This window comes from Nipponia nippon, unplaced genomic scaffold (genome assembly GCF_047370975.1).
Source record: "Nipponia nippon isolate SJK-2023a ecotype South Korea unplaced genomic scaffold, ASM4737097v1 scaffold_15, whole genome shotgun sequence".
NCBI lineage: Eukaryota > Metazoa > Chordata > Aves > Pelecaniformes > Threskiornithidae > Nipponia > Nipponia nippon.
The window spans coordinates 1,872,736-1,890,563 of NW_028262331.1; the positions used below are offsets into that span (position 1 = coordinate 1,872,736).

A 17,828-nucleotide genomic window follows, 5' to 3' on the forward strand; every position below is an offset into this window, starting at 1 on the left:
GTATTATTACTTTTCAAGGTCTATTTACAACAACTCCACTATCTCAAGAGCTAAAGAGGAGTCCTCAGTATAAGCTGCATGAAGTAAACAAGATGCTAAGAGCTTTCATGGCTTTTTAGTGCTAATGACAATTAATAATAAATGGATACTGCAACGATCTATCCAGTGGAAGGCTTCACGGGCGTGCAACGCACTTCCTGCGCCCCGTGCTTATGGGCCATCGACTTAGTGAAAACTGGGGCACGGTAAAAGTTAAGCGAGTAAAACAGCAATGACTGGGAGCAAAATAACTGAGCTGGGTAACCAAGGTGCCCAAGTATACCTGATGTTTAGGCTGAGGTTTTAAGCAAAATAAGCTAACCTTTCAATTGGTGGCTGTTGCAAGATTGGCTTTCTTTCTCTGCCAAGCGGTCGTTGTTAATGCCCGGTCCCCAGAGCCTTACACACCTCGCTGAGCAGTGCTCTCAGATGGGAAGAAGGTATACAGGGAGGAGGCATAGCTACTGAAATCCTTGGGTCCTGCAGTTGGCATGCTTAGATTTTGGAGCTTCTTAACAAAGTAAAAAAGGACAAGATCACATGCACAAAAAAAAAAACCCAAACCAAATAAATCTGCAGAATTCCCCACTCTCCAGAAGGGTCTTCACCTTTGCTGTTCTGCATTGCTGAATTCATAGATGTCGAATTCTTTATCCCTAGGAAGCTAATTATTATGAAAGGTCAAAATAAATAGCCGCACTTGTACATAAAGCTGTTGTTAATATAAAGAAGTAGACAACTCCAATTTACAAGCTATTTTGTTTTTATAATTACAGAGCTCCTTTCGCCAGAGAGTTTGCAACCATTTGGTTTAATTATGAACTAAGGAGAAGAGGAGGGGGAGGAAGGACAGCAGCGTGGCTACAGAACGGTGCTTTCCCAGGTATCACAACAGAGTACTTTGAGGATAAATGAAAGTCAGCTCCCCGGGGCTTCCTTAAACACTTGCCCTAAAGAAGACGACAGACGCTGTGGAGCCGGGCAAGCGGCTACCAAAGGGTTAAGCAGGCAGCCCATTAGAAATGTCCTTCAGTTCTGTGTCTGTTTTTCCTTACAGAACATTAAGCTCAGTGGGGCAGTCAGAAACCCCTGTGGTGCCCCCATTAAAAAAGATCAAGTCGCACATGTCGATATCACAGCTTCACCCATACTGTAATTTGTCTGACAGCAGCTAATGCTGCTGGCCATGGCCAGGGAAGACCAGGCTGCCTTTTAAAGGGAGAGACCCAAATCCCTTTAAAAAAAAAAAAAAATAATTTTGTGGTCAAACTGCTTAACGATATAAAGATGCAATAAGCATTTCTGCCACTCCTCCCCTCCCACTGGAAGCGGGATAAAGCCCAGCACACTACAAAATAATCCCAGTAAAGGCACTGCCGGAGCACTAACAAAATGCTCCGGTGCTCCCCTTTCTTTCTTTTTTTCCTTAATGCCAAAGGCATTAAAAGAGATGAAAACCACTCCATTGAGCTAGGTGAAACGTTAATCCATTGGCCTTACTTTGCTGGGAAACCAGGGTTTGAATGAGGCCCAAGGCATAAATGAAATGAGTTTAGTGATCTCAGTTTAATTCTTAATAGGCCACAACAGGCATTGCAGATACAGAAGATACAATATTAGGAAATCAAACCCTTTCAGAATTGTTTTTTCCTTTCGGCTAACGAGGGTCAGGAGAGAATTAATATAGAAACTAAATCCTTAAGCCAACCTAAATAGCCCTCTATCCAGTTAGAGTGCACGAAAAGCAAGGGAGATGCTGTTTGCGAGCCCCACGGTCGAGGAGCCATTCTGCCGCGCGGCAGACGCTGGAAAAGCTGATGTGCAGAAATTTCAGGCCCCATCAAAAGCACGGGAGGATTTCCAGTGACACCTCAGCAGATTTGGAATCAAGCCTACATAACGGCACGTAACGGAACTTTGAATAGTCCCACCGAAGCCCAAACTTCAGTGATGATGGTAGGGTGAGTCCTTCTGTTGACGGGTGAGTCCTTCTGTTGACGGCATCTTGAAAGCCACAGATCCCTCCAAATAAGCTGGAGCAGGAGGAAACAAAACCAAACTCCCATCCTTTAACCAGGAACCTCCTTAGAAAAAACAGTGCTAAGGATGTGGGGTAAAGGGATGCTTCTATCATGTTTACATGGGAATTTTAGTTCCTTTCAGAGTTTTCTTAGCTCCAGTTGTTGCAGCGGATAGATTTACTGGAGGTCTCAGATGGAAAGTCAAACCTTTTAAATGGAGATATTTTGCAAACACCAACTGTCAGTACTGAGAAAGATCAATTTTGCTTTGCAGGAAGGTAAGGTGTCACTTTTTCCTTCTCAGAAAAGAGGGAGGAAATAATGCATAAAGACTGGATAACAGAGCCTAGAAGAAAACTGGCAGCAAAACAGCTATTCAGAGAGATTTAAAAGTAAAATATTTTAAAGTGCAATGAGGAATTCCAGCTTTGGGCTCCTTGTGGATCAGACCCCATGGAATGCCAGAGTGGCTAAATTCCAGCTCTCCTGGGTGCTTTGAGCCAGTATCTTCCAAAACCTTCATGGTTTCTCTGGATCTCTCCCTGCCGTTTGGCTCCAGTCTCATTGCTCTGCATCTTCCCGTACTCTGCACATCAGGAGCTGATCGTGTGACATCTCAGCAGATTTACACAACCTGGGGGCTGGAGCAGTCTTCTCTTTCACATCAAAGGCAGCTTTGTTGTGCGCCAGAAGAACCCAAGCCGACTGTTCCTGCTTCGCAAAAAGCAAGGAAAGACCGAGCGCCTTTCGGAGGCTATTCCGTACCAGCTCCCCTTGTCCGAGCTCAGCCTCCTGCCCCGTGTCCCTCTCCTGAGGAGGGGAGACCAGAGCTGCGGGGTGCCCATGTGATGGAGCAGTCCCCGGACACCGTAGGCATGAGGAAGAGGCAGAATAAGGGCAGGAGGAAGGGCAAGCAGTCTGGCTACTCTAGGAGCAGGTACTACCCTGAGGAAGCCCACTGCAGCCAGTTTCCCTGCATTCTCACTCCTTCCCTCTAGTACCCCAGAGGCAGCACTGCCTACACACTCCTGGTTGCTCCCAAGCTCTGCATCGCAACCCTCCTTCCCATCACCGCATCGCACACCTAGCATAACATGGCACCGCGTCTCCTTTCAGCTTACCCTTGTGGGCCAGGCGATTCCAAAACCCTGATTTCAGGGATACTAGGTGCAAAAGCCAGAAAACAACAAAAAGAAAAGCCCCCCACAAGCCCTCAAGCACCTCCAGCACAATTCACCAAGATAACAAAAAACCAAATACACAGCCTACAGAGCAACACAGACATAAATCCTTCAGGAGGCTGTCTTATCTCACCACACAGAAATTTAATCACCCAACTCGCTACACATCAGCGTGGTTGAAATACATCTTAGTCTTGATGCCTGCAGAAAACAAGTTCTTCTCTTAAAAGGTGGCAGCAGTGACATATTGGAGAGAGAGAAACAAAGAAATAAATAATAATAAAAAAAACCCCAAAACCATCACTTTCGCAGAACTGTGTGATAATAGCATTTCCAACCTGATGGCCTAATGAATAGATGAAGCAGTGCCCACCGTTAGATACAAAAGTATTAAAGTTGGCAGGGGATGGCTCCATTACCATTCAATCCACGATTGCACCAAGGGAATAAGAATAATTTAAAAGTTTACCTAACAAATTACAGGCACGCTTGGCAACGCATTTCTACGACAAAACGCCTTGAGCTAGCACCGAGAAGTCATTTCCGCATCGAGCGTGCTACAGGTTTGACTCCTGCCATTTCTGGTGACAGTACGAGCTGGAAACGCACTGCTGAAAGTGAATTTGCTCAGCCTCCATGTGCCGAACGGTCTCCCCGCTTCCCTGAAGGTGGAGATGTAAGAATAGATTACGGGTTCAGCTCAGTCACAGTGCCGTGGTCTCCAAAGGGGAAACCTTGCAATGCAACCTCAGTTTGAAGGGGCAGTTACATATCGTAACCTCAACAGGTGACTAAAAATGAGAATACGGGAGATGGGTATTCTAGGAAAGACAGAGACTAGCATTGGGGAATCTAAGGATGGAACAAGGAATTAAGATCTATAAAATACAGTCCAATCTGAAACTAGTAACAGATTTTGGCTTGTACCTTTTTAGACTTTTCAGCTGTTTCAATCTGCAATAAGCCTCTTTTTCTCTCAGCTTTGCTCAGGTCGGTATCCTTCAGGGAGACACAAAACGTGTTTGACTAAAGCACAGGCTTTACCGTTAACAAAGGTGCAATCTACACTGATAATGTATTCCTGCGCGTAATAGCCTGAAAGTACTATATTCATGTATGAGCTTTCTCAAAATTATTTATTAATGGAAGAGATCATATAAGATATTGCTCCTTAATATGCTTGAAAGACTCCCATAAATGCACAGAATCTTACTCCCTGCTCCCTGAATAGGTGCGCCAGCCCTAAGTCGAGTGCAGCCATGTTACACCAACACAAAACTACTGTAAGAAAGGAGAAAATCAGGACCGTCTCGGGCAAGAAACCAGCTCCCTCAGCTCCAGCTCAAGAACCTACAGTCATCGCGGCGGCTGTCACATCACACCGGGTTGCTATGGAGATAATTGCAATGTCATAACTAAAGGCTAATGTCAGCACCAGGTTTTACAAGGAAATGATTGGATTGTATTTTTAATTTACCCACGAATTATTGCAACTTCTCCATCAGGAAGAAAATGTGAATTGTATATTTAATTTTTTGACAGCAACAGAGCATAACTTTATGGTTTAGGATCCAGAAGTTTTTACTTCACTGTGTTTCTTTGAAGGTGTTTCCAGGTGTTTCTGTACACAACTATATTGAGACAGGAAGACAGAGAATACACAGGCTACACATAGATAAGCAATAATAATATACCTATATTTTATGATGAACGTGGTACATCTACACTTTGTCCTCCTAACCCGAGTCTCATTTAGCAACTCTAACTATTTTATTAACAATATTAATCAATAGTTTCAAAATGCTTTCTTGACCTGAGAGTTGTTAAGTTGCTCTCTGATAAAACCACATGAAACAAAATGAAATTTTAAATTTTCTTCACACTTGCTCAACCATGCTCTCTGCCCTCTGCGCCTGAACTGGTGTCTTCCGAGCTGCTGAGCTAAATCCAGGCCAGCATGGGGCCAAACTGCTGTTTTCTCTGGGACTAACTTCAAAGTCAATAAGGCTTTTGCAGAGCTCCAGTCCTCTGGCTGCCGGTAGCGAGCGGTGGCGGTGGCACTGACGGCAATGCTGACAATAGCGCTAAACGTAAGCTTTGCGGGGTGGAGACCAACCGTGTTGTACAGTGTCGTCTATACATATGGCTTTATACAGAATCTAAAATAATCAATACCGTGATTGCCACGGAAGTAGTTTTACTGAAAGCTCTGCTGTGCAGCCCACTCCAAATGCAATAGTCAAAAATATCAGGCAAAGTCAAAAGTGAAGAGACTGAGCAACCTGTAGCCCTCCAAAACATATGCAAGAGAGGAGAATGAAAGTGTTCATCTTAACCTGTTCTCTTTAATATCACTCCTTAGCTATACCGAGAAGGTCATTTAATTTAAGCTTATTACTGAGAAAAACGAGAGGAGACACTATCAGCGAGACACCTCAGCCCATGGAGGTTTTTGCTGCTGGGGACACCTGAACGAAGCACCTCTGCTGCACACGACATCGGCTTCTCCGGTTGTGCATGTCACACCCGTACGGCACGCAACACCCCCCGTTCGTGGCAAGCGTCGGTTACACCACAAATCTCGCACGTGGCCTTCCTTGAGAAAGGCTGTGTCCCGCCTCCAGAGCAGAGCCGTAGCTGCACCAAGATGATCGACAGCAACAAGAAAAAGAAAGGAGAAGGAAAGAAAAAACAAATGCAGAGATTCTGTAAGTTGGCATAAAGGAAAACTAAAAAGAAAGGAAATTCTGCCAGAAATGTTTCTATTTTTGAATTGTTGGCAACTTGCGTTTGATGTATACGGAGGAGAAAATGGTCTAAAACTCTAGTAATGTTTAATTCTGTTGACACAATTACCCTTCTCCTCCCTTGTATTAAATTGTCTTTGCTGCCCAAAGTGAATTCTAGGAGATAAGAAGCAGAGCATTTTCCAAAATCAAAATATTTGCCTTTAAACCTTGATTGTTCAGATAGATTACAGCCAAAACCTGAATGACGCAACACACGAGACGCTCACTTATTCTGGCATTTTAATATCAAGGAATTTATTACAATTGCCAGTACATTAAGGATTATTTCAGTATTAGGAGGATATACATTAAAATCTAATGTATCTAATGTATAAAATGTAATGACTGCTGTGAGAGTAGGATCACACTCGAGTAGACAAGCAGAAGTAGGCTCTGTTGGAAGCAATTTGGCCCAGTTTGGAAAAGCTAGCTGTTAAAAAAATCACAGGCAAATCCCAAACTGGCTGTTACCAGCTACCTTCCGCAAGCTCTGCTTCTCGCCACTGCCGCCTGCGCTGTCCCAAGCCGCCCCCCCCCGCTCAGCCCAGCCAGTGCCCCCTTCTCCCTCCCCAGCACCTTGGGCTCCGCACCGCAGCCCCGAGTCCCTTTACACCCCCCGCTCCAACACCCTGCAGCCTGCCCCAGCCGGGAAATCTGCGAGCAGAACGGTTCTCCTGAAGAATAACATCAGCTCTAAGGAAGCCACCACCCCCTCAGAGTCACAACATTGTCTCTTCTGTCTCACATGGGATCGCTAAAAGAAAAATGAGCATGTTCGGAAAGGTACCAATTAGACAGCGTTAAGCACATGACCGAAAAAGAAGGCACAATAGTGTGAAAGTCAGCGAGTAATAAGCAAGCTGCACTTCCATAATTTCATAGGAAAATCCTTGGGGCACAGCCAGATTCTGAAATAAGAAGGCTGTATTTATAGCAATCAGTTTGGTTTGACATATTTCCCCTAATATGCTAAATTACTCCTTCACTATCATCATAACTTCCCCTCAGTCATTCCTCAGCATCTTCTATTAGGCTGGCCTAAAAGCACTTAGCGAGCTTCTCCGGCTGTGACCTCTTTAAAAACGTGTTAATTCTGACAGCAGCCGGCACGCGGGGACGAGGACGTGTACAGCACGCAATTAACCTGCCTGTGGGCTGCCACCGCCTTCCCAAAGAGCAAGAGGCTGGTTGGCTTCTAACAAGGCTTTGCTATTTCTGATCTGAGTCCTTTTGTCCCCTTCTCGTGCACTCCTCCACCTCTCTACCCAGACACCTCACCATCTCGAATCATTAAATCCCCAGCAACGGTGGAAGAGCAGAGCATTGCCATCAGCCTCGCTTCTCACGAGGAAGCGGAGGAATTGCCCTCGAGGAACGGCAGCTGGCCCGCTTGCCCGCAGTCTCAGAGCACGGAGCCGTGAACCAAAGACACTTTGGATTCCCCAAATAATCACTGGACCCGCACCTTTTTGACTATTCTGTGGACAATTTTATGGATGACTCGCACGGTCCATGGTTATACAAAGGTACAACTGCAAGACGGGAATTTAGCAACAATTTGCCCTGATTTCTCATTTGTTGTATGATGATGTCCAGAAGTCCCACTCAAGATCACGGCTCCATTGTGTGGCATTCTGTACATATCTATGGTGAAACAAAGTCCTTGCCCTAAAGAATTTAAAGTCTGAAGAAGCAAATCTGTTACGATAAAGCATGTCAAATCTAATCACCATCCGGCATCTCCGCATGTGCCTCTCCTCGTCCTTCTCAGCCAGCCCCAAAAAGAACAGTCATTACAGCCCCGCACAATCTTCCTGTGGCAATCCCTGGCTCGTGTGAATAATGCTGTTTAGCATTTCATCAGGTTATTTCATAACGAATACACCCAGTGATACCTTTACAATGATCTTCTTAACACTGCACTGCGCCGTCCTCAAAATATTAAGTGACAATAATGTAGCTCTGATTTTATTTTTTAGATCACCTGCATTCTCACTCACATCAAACAGAGACTTTTCCTGTAGAGCCAGAACTGGAAAAAGGATAATGCCTTTTTTTTTTTTTTAAGGAAAGGAGGCTGGTGCGGGGAAGAAATCATGCTTCTTCAACCTTTTTTTCCTCCTGCTACTCGGGTGCTTGTCTTTAATGAGCAGCTCCAAATGACAGCTTTAATCACTGCCTCTGGCCACTGAAAGAGGCCGCTAATGATAGGAAAGAACAGAGGACCATTTGCATCAATCAGCTCTAGTCTAAATCACTTTTTATGATAATGCACCGAAGCGAAGAACGTCTCTGATGTCTCCTGCATGATGATGTACCACAGTGCTGCCTCCTCATCTCAGACCTCCACATAAATCTCTTAAAGACGCACACGCACCCCACCCTGTGCTGCCAGCGCTGGCCCTCGTTTTCTACACCATTAATGATCTACCACCAGGGTAGAGTCAGGAGAGGTTAAGCAATCAGTTCATTCAGTTTTCACTTTCTGCGGGGAATGCCCACTGCTCCAGGAGAAGGGGAGGGGAACGCACAGACAATGCCTGATCTGTCAAACAAATACAATTTAGGGTCCGCATAATTCCTGGTTTGCCACCCATTAACACTGGGGGCTGCCGAAGAAAAAATATTGGGCAAAATTCGGACGGTGCTGTCTGCTACAGCATCGCGCCTCTTCTATATCCGAAATTGAAATGCTGCTAAAGCTTTACTCTTGCAAGTACGCTTTATTTACACAGGAGTGCTTTCCAAGAGACTAATCCCGTAAGTACAGATTACCCCCTGCCACGGAAGGGTTTATAGGATCAGGCCACAGTTCTGTAATACTAAAACAAAAGATGTGATCCCGCACAAGGCAGTGCCCTGATTAGACACCAGACAGAGGCAGAAGATCCGGGCTCGATTTCTGACCCAGCCACACATCGAGGTCCTGTGCCCAAACCAGCTCTCTGCACACAGATCTCCAGGAACTCCCCATCTTCCCAAGCTTCAGCTCTGTGTGTATGGAGAACTTCCGTTGCATTGGACAATAGGAACTATATGTATACATACATATTACTATATATATAGTCTATACATGATGCATACTATATATACTCAGTGTCCTGCACAAAAGGACTCTGATTGTAGCCGAGTCTGCTGGGTACTTCTATTAGAAAGCATCAAAGCAAACAAAAATGAGGTCCTAAGAGGTCCAGCAGCAACACTCGGTACCTAGTAAAGGGTGAGATTTCCAGAAGCTCATGCAACAAGACCTACGTAGGAAACCTCCATGGAAATTCAGGCTGAACTGGGTGCCTCATTGCCTTTGGCTCCTTTGAAGATCCCAGCATAATGTTCGCAGCCTGGTAACACTGGCTAACTCGAGTGACCCACGGGCTATCTGCAGACTGCTTGTGTGCACTGGGACTGGCGAGATCCGCTCTCCAGACCAGCTTTTATGGGAGGCATAATGCCCTCCTGCTGGGTCACGTGTCCAAACAACCTCTTTCTGTCAAAGAAAACTAATAGATGCAACATCAGATCTACTAGATTCATGTGGGACGCATATAAATACCCAGGGCTTGTTTTATTATTCACCTTAAATAAGGGGGGGGGGGGGAAAAAGAGAAGACGATGTTAATTCAATTTTGGAGTTACTCTGTGCTCCTCACTGGCATAATGCTGGATGGAGGAGATTAAAACCAATCTCACTGGCAAGTGCTTACTGTATTCAGGCTGATTCTTCAAAACTGCCTAGAGAGGCCAGAGTGAGCAATGCTGAGCACTTTATGCTCTCGTAGTTTTGACTGACACTTCTCAGGACACGCTAATCATCTTTCAAGGAAAAAGAGAAGGAAGAGGTCTCCAAATAGGCAATTTTATTTAATCTACTGATGTCAATAAAAAAATTCTTTCTGCTTATGGAAACAGGCTAACCTCTGCAGGGCTTAATCTCCCACAGCAAAGAGGGCTTACAATGCCAGCTAAAGTCACTGGACACTTTTAATCTCCTGATTAAAACCAGGACTACTATGATTGTATTTATCAGGAGTAAAGGATGGAGGAGAAGGATTTGTTTAGTGGGAGCAAAATGCTGACTGACTGAAAATTATGCTGCTACAGTTCTCTGTATGGAGAATCCTTCCAAGAAAATTGCCTCTTTAGCAACGCATCAGGTTCTGGTGGATCATTCGGGCCACACATGAGAAAACACCCCAACGAAGTCAATAAGGCTCCCGGTGAAGCACAGGGCTCTGTGCTTCATGGCTCAGCGGCCTGGTACCAGGGGCCAAGAGAGCTCACGGGAAGACTCACAATGACTTCAGTAGGCTCTGGACCTTAGTAAAAGCAAATAAAAAATAAAAAGAAAAAAGAAAAAAAAAAAAAGGAGAACAGTATACAACAGCTGTAGCCCCCCTAAGCCTTTCTTTTTTGTAAATGCTTCCCTTGGCGGCTTTATTTCATTTTATTATAATCAACTTCAAAAGGTGTATTTGATCTGCCAGCATGTTTTTCACTGTCCACCAGGAGTTCATTTCAGCTGTGCAACGCAGCAAATACTGTACATTAGGTTAATTTTCATTTCAGCTGTACAACATACATTATTGTTTCACTGCTTGGCTTAAGTGAACTCCTGGTGGATACAGTCAAAAACATACCCGCAGATCAAATGTACTCTTTGAAGTTTACTATAATGAAACATCTTTAAAAAAAAAAAAAGGGAAAAAGCTTTTAGAAAGCTTTAAAATATCCTGAATTGTTGGGAGCATTTTAATGTTTTGGCCTGTCCATCCTAAAAGCAAGTAACGAGAGATTTCATCCTCTCCAGCTTTTACTCCTAGCAGAAGTCACATTATGGATGAAGTAGAAATTAATCTTTTTGCTGCACTGCTCAACTTAAGTGAACTTGGGACGGATCACGAACCACATTAGCAGATGCTGTATATGGTGGCTTTAATATTTATGCAAGCAAAATGAAAAAAACCCAACTGAAACTAGTGTGATTTGAAGGCGGGCTTGGGACTCTGAAGTATATGAATTATCTTCAACTTGACTCCAGGAACACGCTAAATTTAGTTATAAATCTCAGTGATTAGAACATGGCCTTTGAAAATGTCGCCAAGAAGTACCATCCTTGTCACAAGGTCTCCTACAGTTATCCAAGGATCCTACCCCTTCTCTCATGGGCTTCCATCGGTTCAGTTGAATTATCCTTCTGTTTTTTTCATCCCCCAGCTTATCCTGGCTCATTTTACTGAGTCAGTACAGAGTACAACCCACAGAAAGGTCACTAAACTACACACGGGAAAGGCAGGAACCTCTTATGCCAACTTTACCACCAGTAGATTGTAACCTGGAACTGCATCCACACTAATACACCCTTCACCGCTCTTGGAGGAGACAACCTGACTCCGATTTCAAGCAAACTTCACTGACTGCAATGCTTCCGATTCTGGAACATGTAAAGCTTGTGATTAAACAGGGTTTACCAAACAGGATCAGGTCTCTATAAATAAAGTGGTTTCACTAAAAAGTTAAAAAACCCCAACCCTACAAAAGAGCCCAAGAGCATGTTAAGGCTGCTGAATTATAATTGACATACACTTGGAACAAACTTCTGAAATATTCAACCAGTGCAAAGTGAGCTGTGTACCTACGGTTTGGGGTTATTTCACAAGTGAAATGAGCCTAACGGTCTCAACAGCACGGTGGTGCACGCAGCACACCCAGACCTCAGCCCGGTCCAGCTCACCACCACCCACCTCCCCCCGCCAGCGGCTGCCCCCCGACACCTCCCGGCCATCCCCGCTCACCCCCACGCGCGTGCTCGCTGAGCACGTAGCTGACAGCACGGGCCTCTAGGTCGACAGACGTTAAATGGCTCCACACTTCTGTGAGACTTCTGCCGGGAATTCAGAAGGCTGTGCTTTCCTCCCGTTATCATCTCACCACCAAGATCCCATTTTGGACAAAGTAATGAGTACTTGAAACACCCCCCACAGAAAGGAAGAAAAACAAGACACTTTGTGTACACCATTAGTTTTATGCATCTCGCAAGCGCGGTTCCCCAGTTAGAAAATCTCCCACAGCTTTTGGTTCACTTTGAACAATATAGCGTTGGACTTCTGATGAATAGCTCAGCTCAAAATACACTTGGAGGCTTTTCCTTGAATTTTAACTTGGAGTAAATAACCTACAGTGAAGCTAATTGTATTGAAAATTCAGAATATTGAGAAAACGTTACATGTGATAAATATTTACCCTAAAGGAATTCAAAGGGAGTCTGTAACAATTTATTTCTAACCAATACCAAGTAATATTAAATTGCAGGGAAAATGCAGCCCCAAACCCTATATTTTTCCAACTTGTACTAATGATCGTTCTTTGTGAAAAATGCCAGACAACAATGTCCTTTAACCATGCAGCTATATACAATAATGTGGTTTTATACTCTGCGTTAGCATATTTCATCCTAACATACTCTGCAAAACAATGGATTGATTCTGCTTTCACTTAAATTGGTGTAACTAATTAGACCCAACTAGAATTACTCCTGATCCTATTCATGTAAACAGTCTTGACGACTTCAGCAGGGCTATTAGTGAAAATAAGGACTCACACAGAGTAAGGATTTATAGGCTCAAATCCTCTCTATTTGAAGCCTCAGTAAAATGCAGCCAATTCCAACACAGGAGAAAGCTGAACTGTGCACGGCTTAAGAGTGGAAGAGTAAAGAAGGGGAACATTTTTCGGCCAAATAAACTGGGAGAAAAATCACTCTTTGACAGAACTGTCAAATAAAAGACCTGGTACTGAGATTTTCAAAGAGAGTACCCGGAGAGAGGCTCTGAAACTCAGAGAGCACCGGGGACACGAGAGGCCACGAGTGCTCAGCACCCCACGGTTTCCACTGAAGCGCCTGCTTGAGAAAGGTATTCGAGAACATGTTTATCCACACAGGATTTTTCCTTTAAGCCAAAACTAGTGAGGACATGCATGGAAATGTAAATGGTTTCATTTTGAGCTTGGCTTGAAAATTCAGATCAGCTTCATATTTCAAATGAACCAGTTCATCCAGTCGTCTTAGTGCCTAAATTCAGTCCCTTCAGCTAACGCTAAAGCAGATGATTACAAAATAAAAGGTTCTTCTAAAAAAAGGAAGAAGGGGGAGAAACTATATTAATCACTACCAGAAAACATCTGTTTTTAAATGAGGTGGTTTTGATCTATACTGTTTGTGATGCAAGAGGAAAGCTTCGCAATCCATATGACAACCAGATCTTCGTTTTGTTGGGATTAGGGGTCAGCACAAGGGACCGGGGGAGGGAAGAGCAGGAAGCGAGCAGGAGGAAGAGATTCCTGTAATGAATGCCAGGACGCTCACTCTATAAACACAACCTACAGAACACGAGTCGCAAGTCCACTTTCAAAATTTCTGCTAGATTTATAACAGCATAAACCAACTAAAAGTTGAAAGTTTTCTCATTTGCAGATACACGAGCAGTTTCTCTTCAAACGTCCTTAATTATACACAAAGGATGGTTTCAAAATGAAGATGCTGCAAACACACTTACGAATAGCCGCTTTACGTGCGCAGAGACAACAGAAGTCAGCACAAAGTTTTGCTACTGTTTATCACTTCTGTAGTCGAAACTATTTTAGAAAGGACAACATCATGGTCTTGCCTAGATGACAGCTGGAGAGGCAGAGACTTGCTCCCTGCCACCAGCAGACCAAGATCAGAATCGACCAAGTTGCTGAGTCCCGTTCCTAGGCTTTATTTATGAAGTTCAATGGTCTAAAGAGAAGAGAGCGAAGAAACGGACAGTCTTTTACCCAGGAATCAATTCTGAACTCATCCTGCAGCAAGCGAAGGACATCTTGAGATGGAGAGAGTGGCAATATAATGATGCGAGAAGAGGTCTCTGCATCAGTTGCTTATTCCATCTTTCTCTCACCCAGTGGCGGTGGCGTTTTAGCTGACAGTGCTTCAGACCACTCCTCTCTAAAATGACTGGAATTGGCTTTCTGATCTTACAGAACAGAGGGGCTCAAAAGCGCTTGAAGATCTTCAGGTAAAGGTGAAAAGTAGTTTGGATTATATTCCTAGAAGCGTACTTGGCTACTTGCTAACTTAGTTGGTAGTTACGTCTATTTGCCTGGTATGCCAGAAACGGCATTAAAAAAAAATCTGGTTTATTCACACATACGTAAAAGTTCCTCCCACCTCTGGATTCCACGGTAAGCAGTACCGCAAAATGCATTTCCTTGGAGGACTGTCTCTCACCCACCCCTCTTGTCACCACCTCTCCTTTAAGGTTCTCTCTCCTCAGCTCAGCTGACAAACATTGCTTCAGAAATATCTCTGTATTGTTTTATTTTTCTGCATCTTCTCACTGCTCACAAGGAATTCAGGAATCAACCCCAACACATGAAAGGAAAGTTTCAGACCCCAGGAAATCCTGGTAAAATATGAGAAACGCAATTCAAGCAATGCATTTCCTCTAGCATTATGAAAAAATAATCTACATTACAAGGGTAGCAGAAGTTTATTTTTCACCAAGACTGGCATAAGCATCTGACAGCTTGCATTATAATGAACATTATTATTTTAATGTTCTGTTTAACATTGCTCCTTATCTTTACCAGTACACACAGCAGCGTATGATAGGTTGAACAGGCTAAGTGAATACATGACTCCCTCCCCTTGTGTTTTAACCATACACAAGAGCGTATGATTAAAATGGCTTAATTAATCCTCAAACTTTAAAGCGATGGCGAGAGGAATGTTCAACTCGTGTACAAACGCACACAACCACTTCCAAAAGAGATACTCAGGATCCTCTGAAGTGCCTGAAGAAGGAACCTCCACTACTACGTTTGCATTCGCACTCGAGACTGCAGATAAGGAGTGGGCTCCTGCCTGCCTGCACGCACCGGCTGTAAGCCAAAGGCCACTACAGACCCTGCACGTGGTTTGCGCCCCAGTATCTTTCCCAAGAGACTATCCAGGCATGTATTTGTGACGAACAGAAATTCAGACGGTAAACTTTTCTGCTGCATGAGCAATATGTTCTTCCTATTTACCTCTGATTTTCCAGTCGATTCGCAGATACCCAGGTTACACACCTTAGAGGCCAGAATGAGTTTTGCCATTTCCATTCCATGATAAAGGCACAATCTTTCGTTTTGGATCCTGGACCCACTGTGGACATCCTTACCTTTGTCACCTTGCGATTAAGGTTACAATGACGTGCTCTGATTGGAAATTTGAGCTAGGGGAAAAGGCTGCTGCCTGCTTATTAAGTGGTGTGTCACAAGGAAAGCTTATTACAGCCGTGCTCCGAAATCTGTGCTGGCTTCTGATTAGTTTTGTGGTAGAATTAAGGTTTTGGTTTTGACCTACAAAGCAATGAATGCTTTGGGCGCTAATTACTTAAAAGCTCATTTCTCTCTCTCTGTAGTAACATGACAAGCTGTGGTTAGTGGGTGTTCTTGAGCTGACAGTCCCTTGGGGGTTATCTTCACTGCAAAGTTAACTTAAATAACTCAAGTCCTATCAACACACAGGAGCCCTTAACTCAGAGCCCAGACACGATCTTTAATTCTCTCATCAAGGGACGTAAGTTAAACCTTACGCACTGCTAACACTCAGGCTGATGTGACAGATCCATCGTGTGAGCACTGGCAACTGGAACGTAGGCGCCGCGAGTTGCTTAATGCCATGGCACGAATCTTCCCAGCCTCCCCAGAAGGACAAACAAGTGCTGCCACCACTAGCTGAGGAGGGATTAATGACGGGCCCAAAGGTACTGTTACCCAAGGAGCGTTGCCTGGGCCGAAGCGGGAGTAAAGCAGGAGGATCCCAGTGCAATCATGGCAACAGTGCGATTTGAGCTGTGGCTGCCTTTGCCAAAGTGGCTTCAACTTGAGCGGAGGTTACTTTTGTTAACTCTTTAGAGGAGACAATAATGAAGCGTGTAGCTCAGGTGGCGCTGGTCTTTACCAGGGGCACCTTTGGCTCTGAACTTCCCTGGGTTTATTAGGCCTTCTGCGCTTCCTGCAAGATCCATCTTGGGACCAGGGAGTTCAGATGCCTGGTTATGATAACTGTGGGTCTTTCAGCTCCTGCTGAGTTTTAACTTTTTTTAAAACTTTTAAGTTTTAAAACAGTTGGTAGATAAGAGGATGTATCAATTTTGTACATTTTAAAAATATAAAAATACGCTTTCAAAGTTCCTATGGTTTAAGCATGCCTTTGTTGCATTTAATTAAAGGATGAATCAAAGAAGATACGCACCCATGCTAGTTATATTGCACAGACTGCAAAGCAACGTTAACATATGAAAAACACGCTACCCGTGCAGAGCTTCACCATCCTAGCCCTCTCCTTAAGCTGTACGCTTATCGGGCATTCACCTGCTCCAGGGAAACTTCTATGGCAGGGCCTGCCTTCAGGCGCCCACCACTGAAATGGAAGGGCAGATAACAAGTCATCGTGAAATATTTAACCGACATGGCGAAATACCGCCCAACATACCACCTGCTGCTAACCTCCTGAATTCAGGTGGGCGCGAGCAGATGACATCGGTGGAACATATTGCGGCGAGCGAACCCCCGCTGCTGAGAACAACAGCCACACGGGAGGCAAGGACGATTCCAGACCGAGAGCCAAACCTTCCCTGATAACCCTAGCACAGCACAAAACATCAACATCTACTCCAAAGAGACAGCTGAAGGGAACCTATTTAAAATGTACCTGCTGTTTTTTTTTCCCCTTTAAGCTTTGTTTCCAACCCTGCTGCCCTGTGAATTTTCCATGCCTCAGGTGTTTTGCAACTGATCCTTTGGGCTCCCTTACACACTCGGGGCATACGTGATTTTTCCATAACAAAGAGACCTTTAATAAAATATTAAAAATACTGAGTAACTTCATCTCCTGGTCGCAAGTGTGCATCACCTATCCAGCGGGAACTCAAAGCCCCAATTCCCAAGAGCATTATGATCCCCACTTTTGCTGCCACAAAAGTGTCTTCTTCGTATTTGTCTGGATTCTGCTTCCCTGTGACCACGAGAGTTTACAGAGCAGTAACTCAGCTATAACTTCTAAACCCCAACGTTGTACACTTGTCATGCAGTCATAGCTTTCAGATGTCAACAATATAATGCAACTGAGTACATCTACAAACTTCAGATAGGATAAAAAAAGGTCTGTTTAATCATGGCAACCTCCTGTATTTGTTCCGCCTCCGATATCACTTGTTAGCCAAAAAAGGGGTTTAAGACACACACTCTCTTCAAGAAAGAGGGATAATATTATTTATCAGTCAGCAGTTTCTGCACTACAATTTCCATATGCAAGGATAACGAGCCCTTAAATCCGACACTTCCAGGTTTCTTGGTGCCGAACAGTGTTCCTTCTATATAGGTTTTCAATCCCATTTTATTCAAGATCGGAAAGCCCCTTCATTTTGTTCTCCTTTGTACATGGTGTCCTGGGCTCTGTTGTTGCTACGCCTTATTAAAATCAGGTTAACCCGTACTTTTTTCTCGGAGTCCACTTGCTCATTTTGCAGGTGTCACGCGCTTTACTAAATTTCACTGCTCCAGTTCTGAAAGAACCAAACTCAACAGACTAGAGCAGGAGCTAAAAGCACAGATTTACTTTTTATTCTGAGACACTGCGTCATCAGCTGGTTATTTAAAACTTTGTTCTGAGATGCTGAACCCTAGAGGCCAAGACTTTCCACTTAATAGGACTGAACAGACTCCACAACATGTTATTAGGTATACACTTTTGCATCATCATTAGCAATAAT

The 17,828-nt window shown here is 44.1% G+C and overlaps 1 protein-coding gene across 5 annotated transcripts in view; it reads right to left on the reverse strand.

Annotated features, from left to right (window-relative positions):
- The window catches only part of AUTS2 (activator of transcription and developmental regulator AUTS2), a 791,277-nt gene that overhangs the window by 119,870 nt on the left and 653,579 nt on the right, over positions 1-17,828 (reverse strand). The window lies entirely within an intron of this gene.